Raw genomic sequence first — 16127 nt, forward strand, 5'->3', positions numbered from 1 at the left:
TGCTTTATGATCTAGCCATCCAGACTTTCATATGTGAAAAGTGCATATACTATCTATAAATACAGAAATAAGGCCATCTCATCCCCACCACATCACTTTCTTCCCTCCTTTATAAACAGAGGAGATGCGGCAGCCACTTTCATCTCTGTTAGGACAGGTCCTGAGCTTCTTAGGGAAGCCTCTGCCTCTCAGAGACCTGGGTTACACTCTGGACTTGAAAAATTTCACATGTAAAAGAAAGCCACGTTGGTTTTATTTTATGAAGCCTACAAGTTTGCAAATGTAAAAGTTTGCAAGGGTTAGACTTTTATTTCATCAAAAATATGTAAATAAATAAAGTAAAGCTGTAGAGTTGACATTACATTTTCAGACTCCCAAGACACTTATCATCCAATGCATTATCTCAGCTGGCAAAAACACATCACTTTTTAAATGGATTATCAAACTTAGATTTGCCCAGTTCTGGGCCCTTAATTTGGCTCTTTAAAAAAAAATTTAGAAAGCAACAAAAACTAATAGGTCACTCTGCATAAAAAATGTGAAATGAAAGCTCTATAGCTGCATAAAAAATGTGAAATGAAAGCTCTATAGCTCTTTTCATGAAATGTTCTCCACTAGCCCTAGCAGAGATGGCTGTGGGTAGACTAGCCTGTCTTTTCCTGTAAAGAAATTTGAGTATCACAAAAGCTTTGGAGTTGGAGTGGTGAGGATCCAATCTCCGGTGCTCACTTGGGACCATGGAGATCATGGAGCCATGGAGCCCATAGAAGTATAAGACCATTTCTTCCGGCCCAGCATGGTGGCTCACGCCTGTAATCCTAGCACTCTAGGAGGCCAAAGCAGGAGGATCCTTTTAGTTCAAGAATTTAAGACCAGCTTGAGCAAGAGTGAGATCCCATCTCTACTCAAAATAGAAAAATTACCCAATAGGAAAATTAGCCAGGTGTCTGTAGTTCTAGCTATTTAGGAGGCTGAGGCAGGAGGATTGCTTGAACCCAGGAGTTTGAGGTTGCTATTAGCTAGGCTGATGCCATGCACTTTAGCCTGGGTGACAGTGAGACTCTTGTCTCGAAAAGAAAAAAAAAAAATCACTTCTTCCAATCTTATGTGCATGCCTTCCCACTATCTTCATCTGTCTTCCTGCTTGGGCCTCTCATTTTAATAAATTATTATTTTTTTCCATAACAGCAAATTCTTGGCTTCCTTGGCTTCTAGACTTACAGTTCTGTTGTCATGAGGTATCCCCACTCCTTTTCTCTCCCACCTCTGCTCTCCCTCTCTTCCTCTCCCTTTCCCTGCCTTTTTCCTCAGTGTTTCTGGCGTGTTGAGGCTGTCTTGGCCCTTTATACTTTTGTCCTCCTCCTCCCATCCATATGCACCCTAAGAAAATTATACGTACTGGACACACTTCTGCGGAAGCACTCCCCTGTGTAAGTAAAGGGTCCTTAGGAGTCATTGCTTCTGCCCTGATGTTGTAGTCTGTTTCAGAAGCCAGCTTGCCCTGCCTCTGGGATGAACAAGGCCATCTGCAGGCAGCCCTGTGAACTCCCGAAAGATCGGTGTGAGAGGAATACAGGATATTTGTTCTTTGGTCTCACTGAAGATTGTGCCATCCACTATTCACAGAAGGACAATGTCCATGTGTGTTTAATGATGACATGTTAGGATAGGCTGTGCACAGAGAGGTTCCAGGAGGATTCTGGCTGGGCTTCAGGAGCTTGACCAGGTTTTTACTGCAGGCCACTTCTGGGGGGGTGGATTTGCCACAGAGATCTTCAGTTCTGGTTTTAACTCTCTTAAATATGAGAGTATCAGGGTCTGAGAGGTCAAGGGCTTTGCACAGGCCACCCAGCATCTGTAGCTGCTTGGCAGGATACGGGCAGCTGTAGAGGGTGTTACCCTGGAGTCAGAGGCAGGGTGTTTTGGTCCAGGGTGGGTGCTCTCCCAAGTGCAGAAGCTGAGGCAAGTGAGGATTGTAGAAGATCAAGAGGCCCCATTAATGCTAATGGGTCATTCATTTTTTCTACCCATGACATCTTGGAGAACAAAAGCAAAACCCAAACCACAAAACACAAAGGTTTTGGAACCAGAAAGACCTTTGTTGAAATCCAGACTCTTGGACTGCAAGGTCTTTGCTACTTGACTTCCTCTGCCCTTCCTTACCTTTCTTGAAGAGTTGGAGAGAATCTGTTGTAAGTAACTGCCCTGGCACACAGTAGGTGCTTAATGAATGTTAATTTCTTTTCTTTTTTTTCTTCTCTTCCCTAAATTTGGGTTACCTTTTCATTTACATGATTTTCTTTTAACCAAAGATTTGGAGAAAATATTTTTATTTTCATTTTAGAGATGTGAAAATGAGATTCGGAGAAGTTTAATGATTTGTCCTAGGGACAGAGCCTGGGCCAGATCCCAGGAGTCCTGACAATATGACAGGACTGCAGCGGAACGAGAAAAGCTGGGTTTTAACCTTTTTACTACCACTACTAGTTGAGTGACCTTTCCGAGCCTCAGTTTCTTCATCTGTAAAATGTGGATAAGAATATCTACCCCAAAGATTATCTTGAGGATAAATGAGCTAATATCTGAAGTGTGTAGATGGGCAAATATTATGTGGTAGCTCTGGTCATTAAATGAGCCATCAGGAGGGGGTATTAATCCTGCATAGTGATGTGGGGAAGAGGGAGTTAATCACTGTCCACCTCGGTCAAGTTGCTTCTCTCTGGTGGTGTGTGTTGTATGGGCCCATGTGCATCATGATAGAAACCCAGGGTGGGCTCCCTGGGGCCAGGCACCTGCCTGTGTCTGCTCTGTCCACAGACCTGAGCTTGTTGTCACCTTCTAGCCCATGTATGTCTTTGCCTGACTGTGGCCCTGAGAGAACGCGTTCTTTATAGTCAATTGATGACTGACAGGCACCAAAAATTGATTTATATCCATGGTAACTGTCACCCAGGGGAACAGTGAGAAACAAGTCTTGTCTTTTGATTCACATGAAACAGAGCCAGTGCCTAGAGACTACTGGCCTGATCTCACTGTGGCCGGACCTGGCTTGTCTCCTTGAGAAGAATGGGGTGTCCTTCCCTCTCACCCCTCCCTCCTGGGAGACAGCCAAGGGCTCTAACCAGCGGGCCTGGAGACAGTAGAACAGGACTGGGACTTCTGGCCTGTGAAAGCGCCCCCAGAGCCTGGCTCCTCAGGTAATGGATGGGAATCACTGTTTGTCAGTCACATTCCAGAGGACGGATGGAATTGCTCAAAAAGGCTTGTGTTTGGTGATAATTCAGTTTCTAGAGAAAGGATCAGTGGGGTCTGGGTGTGTGTGTGTAATCTTCAACTTCCTTGTGGTAGGAAGATACATTCCCACTCTCCTGACCCTTGAGTCTGGTTGGATATCGTCTTTGAGGTATTTTTTCCTTGGACTGTCTTTTCTTCCTCTTTTGCTTCTGATGACTTTTCAGGAGGCAAGTGATGAGGACGTTCACATGGAGAGGGAGATAGACTTGACTGATCTGGACACCTTTCTTGAAATCTGATTTTTCTTGATCATTCCCAGAAGTAAAATATTATTTGAATTGATAGATAAATTTGTTATTTGATTGTTCTCAAATTCTGGACTGGTTGCCTTGGAAACTGAAACAGAGTACAGCAGACTTTTGCAATGTGTGTTTTTTAAAACCCTAGTCTTTTTTTTTTTTTTTTTGAGACAGAGCCTCAAGCTGTCTGGGTAGAGTGCTGTGGCATCACAGCTCACAACAACCTCCAACTCCTGGGCTCAAGCGATTCTCCTGCCTCCGCCTTCCAAGTAGCTGGGACTATAGGTGCCCACCATAGCACCCAGCTATTTTTTGGTTGCAGCCATCATTGCTGTTTTGGCGGGCCCAGAGTGGATTCAAACCCACCAGCTCAGGTGTATGTGGCTGGCGCCTTAGCCACTTGAGCCACAGGCACCAAGCCTAAACTCTAGTCTTAAGAAATATTGCATGAAAAAACTAGTCTATGTGGTCATATAGATTTTATTTTTATTTTTATTTTTTCGAGACAGAGCCTCAAGCTGTCACTCTGGGTAGAGTGCCATGGCATCATAGCTCACAGCAACCTCCAACTCCTGGGCTCAAGCAATTCTCCTGCCTGTACCTCCCAAGTAGCTGGGACTATAGGCGCCTGCCATAACGCCTGGCTATTTTTTTGGTTGCAGCCATCATTGTTGTTTGGCGGGCCCAGGCTGGATTCAAACCCACCAGCTCAGGTGTATGTGGCTGGTGCCTTAGCCTCTTGAGCCACAGGCACAGAGCCGATCGTATAGATTTAGAAATTGCTTCATTGCGTAACCCTTTATTGGAACATCATGACACATGGAGTATATTAAAGACCCTGAGATGTGGTATAGGCAAGAAACTAGTTCAGCTTTATTTAAGTCTCAAACTTTGCTTTTTTCCTAAGACAGAGTCTCCCTCTGTCACCCAGTAGTGTGCAGTAGCATCATCATAGCTCACTGCAACCTCAAATTCCTAGCTCAAGTGATCCTCCTGCCTTAGCCTCCTAAGTAGCTGAGACTACAAGTGCGTACCATGACACTCATTTTCCTATTTTTAGTAGAGATGGGGTCTTGCTCTTGTGCAGGCTGGTCTCAAACTCCTGAGCTCAGGTGATTCTCCCCCCATGGCCTCCAAGAGTTCTAGGATTACAGGTGTGAGCCATTGCATCCAGCCCCGAACTTGGTTTGTTGTAGATTATTTTTCCTTCTTTTTTCCACATTTCTTTCTACATTTTTCATTTGCTCCATAGAACAATTGGGTGGCGGTTGGGATGGAGATTCCCACCGGTCTTCTTATAGGTCTAATGGTGATAACTTCTCTTAGTTTCCTTCATCTAAGATCTTGGTTGGGTGTGGTAGCATATGCCTGTAGACTCAGCTACTCAGGAGGCTGAGGCAGAAGGATTGTTTGATTATACCACTGCACTCCTGTCTCTAAAAAAGAGAAAAAGTCTTGATTTCCTCCTCATTTTTAAAGAATATTTTTGCTGGATATAGAATTCTGCTGGTTTTTTTTTCTTTTAACATTTGAAAAATGTCATGCTACTTCCTTGGGTCTCATGGTTCCTGATAATAAATCCACTCTCATTTGGACCCAGGGCTTCTGCTGATTACCTCGTGACTGCTGACTACCTGCGTTGCCTTCTAAGACTCAGGTGCCATCCTCTGTGTTGTCAAGGATCTGCTTTTGTCCTCTCTCTGATCCTGTGGCTTAGGTTGCATGTATTATTTTGGACTTTCCCAGGAACTTCCCAAGGAACAAGGCAACCTGAGGCAGATGCTGGCTGGGTAGAGCCTGTTCTGTGCCCTTGATCATATCTGAGTAGCCCCTGCCCAGTCTGTGGTATTGGCAGCGCCTCCCAGGCTCCAACCAGGCTGCGCTCGGGGTGTGTGGCTGGGGTAGGAGGCATAGTGATGTTTTGAGAGGATGAGTCATCCCAAGTGTCATTCTAGGGATGTGTTAGCTTACTCCTACGATCTGCTTCTCTGCCTGGGGGTGTGTGGAATTTCTCCTCAGCCTGTGTCAGTGCCCAGGGTACTGGGCATCAGGGTGTCAAGACCTGGAGGGCATTCAGTGTCTGATCACCTGGGTTCACAGATACCCGCTTGGAAGTCCAGTGTTTGTGGCAGAGTCAGGACTGGAGATAGCTCTCTGTCTCCTTGTCTGGAACCCTTGGCCCTGCCACTTGCAGAGCATCCTTGGTCAGGTTCACCTTATCCTGAGAAATGGGAACCTGAGGCAGAGACAATCTCCCCAGAGTCCTCACCAGCGGGCCATGTGGTCTGACCTCCAGCCATCTCTGGGATGGTCCTGGGTTAAACATCAGACAGCCCCTGCCTGTCCCCTGCCATACAACGCGTGGTGCCCAGACTCTCGTCTGTAGCTTGGAGCCAAGGGCTGGTCCTGGGAAAAGCAACAAACATTGCAGGGGAAGGGGCTTCTTGGGATGCTCACCATCCCCACTCCCCACAAGTGGTCAGGTTTGAGGTTTGTGTCTCTCTCAACATATGTGTTGAATGTCTACTGTGGGCCCTGGCTAGTGCCAGGGTCTAGAGATATAAGACGTGGACCCTGCCCCAGGGAGGGAGCTCACAGTCCAGGTCTGTGTGGCTGGTGGGGTGGGCTGAGTAGGTACAGTGAGTGGAGCTACCATGAGGGGTGCTGGGTCAGAGGGGCTGAGGGAAGCACCCCTCTTTGCCCAAGGAAGTTGTGGAGGTGCCCCTAGAGGGGGCAGACATTGGCTGGGGGTGGGGACAGGTACACATAAAAGGGTAAGGAGGGACCTGGGAAAGGCTTTCCAGTTGGAGGGAACAACAGCGCAAAGGCTGGGAGGGAAGAGGAGCAGCTGTATCCAGAGCAGGGCAAAGACCCCTCAGTGTGTCCCTGGGAAGAGCCCAGCTACATGTGTAGGAGGCTGTTTGGGTATTTTCACCAGGACGTCCAGGTAGTTTGCAATGGGAAGTGGGTTCAGGATATCTGGGCCTTCACATTGCTAGACTTGGGGGCAGCTTTGTTCACTTTACAAATCAGCATGGGCCAAGAGCACCTTCAGGGACATTTTTATTAAGGGAACAGGTTCAAACTTTAACAGTCTTCCACTGAACAAATTCTAAAACATTAAAAGTTATAGAATATTGGTTTCTGAGATCTCAAGTGCTTTCGGGGTCAGAGGAAGGCTGTCCTATGGCAGGGGCTACTTATCCGCTGCTTTCAAGAGCCCTCCTCCTGGCTGCTGGTTCTGTACCATGCTTTAGTTTAATTCATGCACATCAGGTGTCTGTTACATGCTTGGGGGGGCAGGGGAGGCAGGCTTGTGCAGGCACAATAGGAGGGGCAGGTGCCGTGGCAGGGAGGGAGGGTCTGTTCCTCTTCCACCGGGGTTGATCAGGCTTTGTGAGGCTTGAAGCTTAAACAATTTGGGTGTCTTCTTTAAGAAAGGAGACAAAATTAGGTATGAATATATTTCTTTAGCAGGGGTCCTCAAACTACGGCCCGCCGGGCCACATGAGGCAGTGTGATTGTATTTGTTCCCGTTTTGTTTTTTTACTTCAAAATAAGGTATGTGCAGTGTGCATAGGAATTTGTTCATAGTTTTTAAACTATAGCCCGGCCCTCCAACGGTCTGAGGGACAGTGACCTGGCCCCCTGTTTAAAAAGTCTGAGGACGGCGGCGCCTGTGGCTCAGTGAGTAGGGCGCCAGCCCCATATGCTGAGGGTGGCAGGTTCAAACCCAGCCCCGGCCAAACTGCAACAAAAAAATAGCTGGGCGTTGTGGCGGGTGCCTGTAGTCCCAGCTACTCGGGAGGCTGAGGCAAGAGAATCGCGTAAGCCCAAGAGTTAGAGGTTGCTGTGAGCTGTGTGACGCCACAGCACTCTACTCGAGGGCGGTATAGTGAGACTCTGTCTCTACAAAAAAAAAAAAAAGTCTGAGGACACCTGTTAGAGTGATAAAAGAAATCACAACAAATTACCGGGGGCCTAGAGATTCAAGTCCATTTTTTCTGAGATCTCGTTAGGGGAGTTGCAGGAAATCTTTCTGCCGGGCTCACTTGCCATGTGAGCACCTTCCCACCTGGGCAGCTGCCAGCACCGCCGCAGGCCTGAGGCTCCAGTCATGCCCTCCTCTGTCCTGCCCCTGACCTCCAGGTTTCAGGTCGCTGTCATACCTTGCTGGCCCTGGCCCACTCTCATGTCTCATGGTCACAGCGAGCCTGAATAAGCGCCTGCTCCATGCCAGTGGCTGCACTGAGTGCTTCCTGAGGGTCACTCTCGCCACTCATGAAGAGAGGACCTACCATCTCCCTGCTGAGCACATGAGGGAATGGGACTCTGAGAGCTTGTTTCTTGCCTAAGACACTTGCTGGGATCAGAATCCAATCTGGCTTCCGAGCCTTGGTTCTTCAGGGCTGTGTAAAATACACCTCCCTTATTACAGGACATGGAAAGGGCATGTCGTTACCTGTTCAGGCTCTCTCCGTCACTCAGTTCCCAAGGGCAAGCTGTGCTCGCTCCTGTGTCTCTAGCACCTGGAACAGGGTGTGGCATGGGCCATCTCAGGAACACTTAATGCTCCACCGTCCAGCAGAGGCAGAGTGGAGAGCTGGGGAGCTGAAGTGGGCCTTGCTGGCCTTGGTGCTGGTCTGGCCTTTCCCCCAAGGGTGTCATGTGGTGTGAGGAACACCCAGCAAGGGTGTGACTTCGCATCTGTGTTCTAGAAGCTCTGACTCAGGCTGAGATGATAGGATGGGTTTTGGGGGAGGTGCACACACCCCCTCTCTCTTGCAGAGCTAAGGGACAGCAAGATCTGCTCCCACGGTTTCTGGGTTCCCACTGATAAATAGTTCTAACCCACGAGCTGTGTAACTGCCTGGCCTCAATTTCTCCACCTGTAACCTTGGGCATCTTCACACCTGTTTCTCAAGAGAGTCCACATGGCCGCCCTTCCTGGTTTGGAGGAAGCACCTCTTTTCTGAACTACTGCTGGGGGAAGTTCATGAGTTCAGTTCGCTTTATCAGCTGTGACTTCCTGCTTGGGGCCCATGTCTGCGCCGGGGGACCTTCTCAGTGCTTGTTGGCCAGCCCTCCTGTTCCCTCCTGGAGCTTGGTTAATGCCAGCTTCTCCTCCCAGGGCCTTTCTTCCGTGGCCACTTCAGGGCAGAGGAGAGAGGCCCAGAAGAGTTTCTCCATGTATAAAATGGGTATGATAATAACAACGACTTGATAGGGTTGCTGTGAGGATTACACAGGTGCATGTGACAGCACGCCCCGCAGATTCGGCAGTCCAGGCCCCAGGGCGTGGGGAGCCTCCCAGCAGCAGCCCACCCTGTGTGCTCCACATGCCTGCTGATTCCTTTGTACAGAATGCAAGGAGGAGCCACCCGGGAAAATTCTTAGTGTCTTTGGGCAAGTGGCTCTTGGCAAGGCTTTCCTTCCCCGGGGCTCCCAGATTGTGAGAGTTAGAACCAGTAGGGTGAAGAGGGGCTTGATACCAGCCCAGGGTTTCTGACAAAGGGCCTGGGCTCAATGAGGAAGCCCATGGGGGCTGCTGGGATTCACAGTTTAAAAAGTTGGAGTGGAGGACTGTGGTTGGGGCGGAGGCCACAGGCTTCCTGGTATGCAAGTATTTCTGAGGGTAACGGAGAGCCTACCACATACTGGAATGATCACACACAAGCCTGTCACATGCACCTGTGTAATTCTCACAGCAACCCTCTCAAGTCATTGTTGTTATAATACCGATTTTATACATGGGGAAACTGAGGTCAAGAAAGGCTAAATACTGGCCAGGGGGCACACAGCTGGAAGTAGCAGGGTCAGGATTGTCCATGGCTAAGGCCCAGACATGCGCCCTGTCTGCCCTTCTGCCTCTAGAAGAGCTTGTGAGCAGAGGCAGGTGGGGCCCAGAGACTACATGAACAAAGCAGGGGTTCAACTGCCAATGACATCCCTGTCTCAAGTCTGATATGCACTTGCATGCAGTGGGGCCCAGCTTGCTCTCTCTCCAGTGTCCATGGCCCCAGAGGACAGTCCAGCCACTTGGGAGTGACCAGGCTTGAGTGAGCCATAGAGGAAATGAGGCCAAGGGGAAAAGTCTCCTGGCTCCGTCTCTCCTCCACATGGGGAGTGGTGGCTCCTTCAGAGAGTGGTTGCTATGCAGCCTTGTTTATTCACAGAGCGCCTGGCATAGGGCAGGAGTGCCCAGCAGCCCAGCAGCAGGGCCCAAGGCTGCCCTGCACCTGCCCAGAGTGGAGGCTGTGGGCCGGGGCTGGGCTGGGCTGGGCTGGGTGTGGGGCTGCCCTGTCTTCGCCTCCTTGGACCCATGGGCAACATCGTCTCCGGAGAGAGGAAGGACCTTGGATTACTCCAGTGAGAGGGGTTTGGGCTCTGGACAAAGAGGTGAGAGGTGATATGTCCACTGGGCTGTTTATGAAGGAGAGTGGAATGGGGTGGGGGAGGTCAAGGACCCTTGAAATTCTTGAAGGGAGGGTCAAGGACTTGGTAGGCACAAGGGCACAGTGAGCAAAGGCTTCACACCATGCCAGGCTGTGTGACTGGGAGGGTTTCGGCCCCTCTCTGGGCCTTCATGTCTCTGAGCGCTGGAAGCCAAGGCAGGAGGGCAGTGCTCTGTTCCGCGGTGCTGCTGGGGGTGCTGAGGAGGACGCTGCAGGAGGGATGAGAGCATGAGGTGGGGTCAGAGCTGTGCTTTGGGACGCGGGGGTACCCGTGACAGTGTGGGCCTTGGAAGGCCCTGCTCTGAGTTTGAGTTCCAACGCCACCTCTTACAGGCTGTGTGGACTCATGAACTTCGTCTTTGAGCCTTGGGTTTCTCATCTGTGGAGTGGAGGCTGGATAGGGCCTCTCTTGGTGCCACTTGTGAGCTGGGGACAGCAGGCAGAGCAGGCGGTGTTTAGCCCATGTGCAAAATGGAATTTAACCGTGGTGGAGATTATCCTGTTCATTTCTGCATTTTGGTGTCCTGACACTGGGGCAGAAACTTTGCCAGCTCCCTCTCCAGCATGAGAACCCACATTAGCTGAGGACCTTGAAGGGCCGCTGCTGCCTTGGGAGTGCAGGTGGGAGGGAGCCCTGATGGAACTTTCCATCTGCATCACTGACCGTGGCCCCAGCGGCAGCGTGAGGGGCCTGCAATGATTTCTATCCTGAGTCCGGCAAGCCCCACGCCCTGCAGGACAGGGCCCTGCAGTCTCCTGGTCACAGGCTGCCTGGCTCCCAGGACTGGCTCCGTTTCAGCTGGTGGAGCCTGGGCCTAGCAGATGGGAAGAAATGGGAATGAGGCAGGGGATGGGAGCTCCGGGGAGACCTGCCTCTGAAGGCAGCATCCTCCCATTGCCCTCAGGACCACCTCAGGGGTGCCAGACCCAGCGCACCAGCATGGGGACTTGGAGATTTATGACTGCATAAAATATATGAACAGCTTGAAATAAGCTGGTAGCCTCCCAGAATCCACCCCTATGGCCCTGTTCTTATCATAGCTGCCTCCCTTCCCCTCAGGTTAATCACTCCCCTGATTTTTCCTTGCTTTTCTATGATGTTTTCCATGGATGTATGCATTTCTGGAATACTCAGTTTAATTTGTCTTCCTTGGAGCTTTACATAAGTAGAACCACACTCTATGTTGTCTTTTGGGTCTGGCTTCTTTCGCCAAACGTTCTGCTGTGCATTCAGCTATGGGTGTTGGGTAGGGCAGTAGTTTGTTTTCCTTGCTGTGGAATATTCCCTGGTGTGAGCACACCATGACTTATTCTTCCATTTTCCTGTTGGACTTTTGGATTGTTTTTTGATTTTGGCTGTTATCTATAGGGCTACTGCGAGTATTCTTGTGCTTCTTTACTTGATCGCATGTGCAAGATTTGCTTATGGGTGGGTACCTAGGAGCAGAATTGCTGGGCATTGGGTCTGCAAATCTCTAGCTGTATTGGATGAAGCCAGACCACTTTCCCAAGGGGTCGTGCCCATTTACACCTCGATTGCCAGCTAACGTGAGCCTTCCTGTCACTCTGCATTCTCACCTGCACTCGGTATCACCTCTCATCTTAATTTTTGCTGCTGTTTGTAGCATCTCGTTGTTTGCATTTCTCTGATTACCAGGAGTGCCCGCCCCAGCCTTTCTTCCTCCCTCGAGGGTTACTGTCCATCCTCTGCTCTCTCAGGGCCTCATTGTGCTCAGGCTTTCGATCTACATTTTTTCTCTGTCCTCCCTCACCTCTCTCCCTCTCCCCTGTTCTTCTTCTTGGAGACCAATCACTCTTCCATCTTATTTCTCTGTGGTCAGTCTTTGAGTTACAGACCCAGGCTCCAGAGCTGTTGTCTGGAGGTCTGAGTTTTTCACTGTTTCAAAACCTGATGTTCTTGGCCCTACTCACATCCCTTCCTGAGCCTTGGATTTCCCTTCAAGTAAACAAGGACAGAAAAAAATGGCCCTCCACAGAAGCCCTTTATGTTTCCCAGAGAAAACCAAGCACATGCCCTGGAGAGGCACAGGCAAGACTTAACTCTCCTCCCAGGAGAGTTGATTTTCTGCTGGGCCACTGGGGAAAGGAGAGGGCTGGGGTCAAAAGTCTTCTGAGCTTCTTGGGGAGACTTTTGCCTAGAGCCCTTTCTTGGAATGTCACAGAGATTCAGATGCTAGACCCATGGTCAAAACAACTCTGCTGAACCTGACTGCAAAAGATACTTTATTCTTTCCGGGCCCTTCTGATGCTCCAGGTATCTGTAAGTGCTCACAAACTAGAGTTTGAAGATTTGTGATCCGGCTATCGGGCAGGAGTGCTCCACTGAACTGCCAGACCATGCAGGAGGCATTCCAGGGGTAGTGGAGTGATCAAGGGCAAGAATAACTTGTACCTCCAACATGGAAATCTCAGGGTGGGCCAAAGGCTTCCAAGCCCCAGCCAACAGCTGTTTGATTTCTGGCAGGATTTGATGCAGTGCCCTCTAGCTCCACCAACAGCCTTAGTCCTTGAGCACACACCACATGGCTCTGACCAGGCACCGCAGGGCCAAAGGGACCATATGGAGGAGGCCTTTCCTTGGAGAAGGAGCTTTCCTCCCAGCCCTGCTGGAGGCCTTGCCAGCTGGTGGCTAGTGTGATGCCTTTTGGGGGCTGGCCCCTGGACTGGCCTTGGGTGTGTGTTGTAGACGGAATGTTGGGGTCTGCTCCCTCCCCACAATTACGTGTGTTGCAGCCCTACCCCCCAGTATGTTGGTACAGGAGGTGGGTCTTTGGGAAGTAATTTGGTTTTGATGAGGTGACAAGGGTGAAGCCTTTATGATGGGATTAGTGCCCTAATAAGAAGAGAACAGAGAGCTTGCACCCTCTCTCTGTTACCTGAGGACACACTGAGAAGAGAGCCATCTGCAATCCAGGAAAAGTCCTCACCAGGGAATGACTCAGCGGGCACCTTGATCTTAGACTCCCGAGCTCCCAGAACCATCAGAGAGACATTTCCATTATTGATGCCGCCTGGTCTGTGGTGCTGTGTTACAGCCACCACAGTGACTGAGACTATGTGTCGTGTGGCCTCTCTGGGCCTCAGACTAGCCGGCCTCCAGGGTCCCTTCCAGCTCGAAATTTAATGATGGGGAAGCTACAGAAAATTTTGTTACATTACTAGCACAAGTTCTGATTAATTTCTATTTGCATTGACATGATGCATAGAAGTGGGGGCAGGTTCAGAAGACTTTGAATTTCGTAAATTTGTATGTAAGTTATGTGCCCTTTGTCACTAGGGCCACAGCTTGCTTCTACGGCTCCTTTTGTGTATTATAAAAAGATGCCTCTTTCTTCAGACATCCGGTTTATCTATCAGAAGAGAATACATTAAGTGTAGAGATCTGTAGTTTCTTTTTTTTTTTTAGAGAAAAATTATTGAACTTCTTTAATGGGTACACATGGGAACCCACAGAAAAGAGGATCCCATATCTGTAGTTTCTGCAATGGGAATGCTACCCCACTAATTACGATGACCTTGTACAGGGCTCAACCTGGACGGCCAAATGTGGCAGATCTACTTGTCACTTGCCTTCGTTATCTTTCAAAAACAGCCGAAATAGGGCTCTCTTTGGCAGCACATACACTAAAATTGGAATGATACAGAGAAGATTAGCATGGCCCCTGTGCATGGATAACACACAAATTCATGAAGTGTGCCATTTTTCTTTTTTCCCCTGTATATGTGAATTGTACATTTATAAGTGAAAAAGCCAATACATTAAATGATTGTTAACCTTGATGGCACCCATAGCTCAGTGGTTAGGGTGCCGGATACATACACCCAGGCGGGCAGGTTCAAACCCAGTCTGGGCCAGCTAAGCAATAATGACAACTGCAACAGCAAAAAAAATAGCCAGGCATTGTGGCAGGCACCTATAGTCCTAGCTACTTGGGAGGCTAAGGCAAGAGGATCTGCCCAAGAGTTAGAGGTTGCTGTGAGCTGTGACGCTACGGCACTCTACCGAGGGTGACAAAGTGAGACTCTGTCTAAAAAAAAAGTAAATGATCGTTAACCTTAAAAAAAAAAAAAAGCAGGGGGGGGGCAGGGAAAAACAACAACAACAACAACAACAAAATAAGCAGCCTAAATAAAACTTTCTGTCACCAATAGGCTTTCCGGGATCTTTTTCAGCACTGATTCTCCTATCAGAATTCCCTGGGAGGGTGGAGGCGTGGTGGCTGTTTCAGAAGCTGTGGCCCTAGACTTATACACAGATCTCTCATTCCTCTCTCTATTCTAGCCCCCTACTTCTCTCCCCAAACACCCACACTGAGCAGCTATTGCAAATGGACTGTCCACCCTTCTCAGTGTTGGGCATAAAAGTGCTTGCTTCACTCTGTGCTAGCAGGTCCTAAGGTGAAGTGTTAACTGCCTCCTGTTGTTAGCCTCCTATTGTGTTAAGAAAGGATCTCCCAGAGTTTCCTACAAGGTGGGACTGACGTGTTCTGAGTGTCCTGTCCCAGCGTGCCCAAAATGCTTCTGCTCATCCCAGAACATTTAGTAAACGAAGGGCAACCTGAGTTTGGCCACCCTGCCTCAGACAGACCTCTGCAGCTTCTTGACCTAAAGCCTTTCAAAAGGGACATTTCCCCCCCTTCCTAAACATCTGAAACAGTTACTAAACAAACAAGAATATTATAATAGCTACTGTTATAGGGAGAACTTGCTAGGGGTCACATGTAGTCCAGTGAATGCTTTTTGTATTTTTTGAATACTCTCAATAACTTTGTGAGATGGATATTATTTACATTTTGCAGTTAAACAAAGGCTCAGAGAAGTTTAATCGTGTGCCTGAGGTCACACAGCTGGCAGATGATGGAATTTAACCCTCGTCTGTGCTGACTCTCAATACAAGTCCTGAGACGCCATGTTCTACCACCTCTGTGAGTGGAAACCATCAGCTCTGTCTCCTCTGTTTAGTATCTTTGTGGCCTTGATCCTGTTACTTAACTTCTGTGAGCCTCAGTTGTTTTATCTACAAAATAAGGATGATAATAGCTGCTTTCTAGCTCTGTTTCTAAAGTTAAGTGGCACATATCGACCCACAAATGGACTGGCAAATTGTGGTACATGTATACCATGGAATATTATGCAGCCTTAAAGAAAGATGGAGACTTTACCTCTTTCATGTTTACATGGATGTAGCTGGAACATATTCTTCTTAGCAAAGTATCTCAGGAATGGAAGAAAAAGTATCCAATGTACTCAGCCCTACTATGAAGCTAAATTATAGCTTTCACATGAAGGCTATAACCCAACTATAGCACAAGACTATGAGGAAAGGGCCAAGGAAGGGGAAGGGAGGGGGGAGGTTAGGGTGGAGGGAGGGTAATGGGTGGGGCCACACCTACCGTGCATCTTAGAATGGGTCCAGGCAAAACTTACTAAAGGCAGAATACAAACGTCCACATACAATAACTAAGAAAATGCCATGAAGGCATTCATAGTGAACATTGACTTAGAAGCATGGACCCAGCTTTGACTGGAGGAGGCCAAAGGCACCATCTGGTCTGAGCCTGTCACTCTATAGACACATTTGCCTACTTCTCACGAGGGGGTGGGCGTCTCTTGTCACCTGGGTAGGATGGGGGGCTGGCCCATCATAACTTGGAAGATGCTGCAGATATATGTACGTAGTACGTGTGTGTGTGTGTGTGTGTGTGTGTGTGTGTGTGTGAGGGGTTGTTTCTCCCCAGGGAGGGAGGAGGAAGATTCAGGCCTGACGTGGCTGAGTAACTACTGTGTACCACCAATGGAGCTACATTATTTCTACACATATTTAATCCTATCAAGACCTCTGTTAGGGCCTTTTTTTCAGATGAAGAAACCAAATTGAAACTCACAGGAATTAAACCACTTTCCCAATTGAATACACGAGGGGCCAGGGTAGGGTTCCAGCCCAGCTATGTCTGACCCCACGGCCAGTGTTCCAGCAGTTCGAACCCGGGCATTCAGGAGCATAGCAGCACAGAGATGGGAGGGGGCCTAGACCTGAGTCCTTTCTTCAGAGAGTGTATCTCTGGGGGACACATTTTGGGGTTCAAAGATTAGGGTTTGCAAACTCTGTCACCTTTTC

At 48.9% G+C, this 16127-nt stretch overlaps 1 protein-coding gene and 1 non-coding gene across 3 annotated transcripts in view; both read left to right on the forward strand.

The window, feature by feature from the left end:
* The first annotated feature begins 2155 nt into the window (after window positions 1-2155).
* The window catches only part of TOGARAM2 (TOG array regulator of axonemal microtubules 2), a 59882-nt gene continuing 45910 nt past the window's right edge, over window positions 2156-16127 (forward strand). Inside the window, exons 1-2 of one of the 2 annotated variants that reach the window (XM_053589079.1) lie at window positions 9823-9932; window positions 14809-14934. The gene's annotated coding sequence lies outside the window, so the exon portion shown is untranslated. Of the gene's footprint in view, window positions 2193-9822; window positions 9933-14808; window positions 14935-16127 lie in introns of those variants that run through there. The other variant, XM_053589080.1, reaches the window with a different exon arrangement.
* On the forward strand, window positions 13610-13716 carry LOC128585142 (U6 spliceosomal RNA). The gene has a single exon (XR_008379886.1). It is a non-coding gene; the product is annotated as a U6 spliceosomal RNA (small nuclear RNA).

Source organism: Nycticebus coucang, chromosome 4, assembly GCF_027406575.1.
Source record: "Nycticebus coucang isolate mNycCou1 chromosome 4, mNycCou1.pri, whole genome shotgun sequence".
Taxonomy (NCBI): Eukaryota; Metazoa; Chordata; class Mammalia; order Primates; family Lorisidae; genus Nycticebus; species Nycticebus coucang.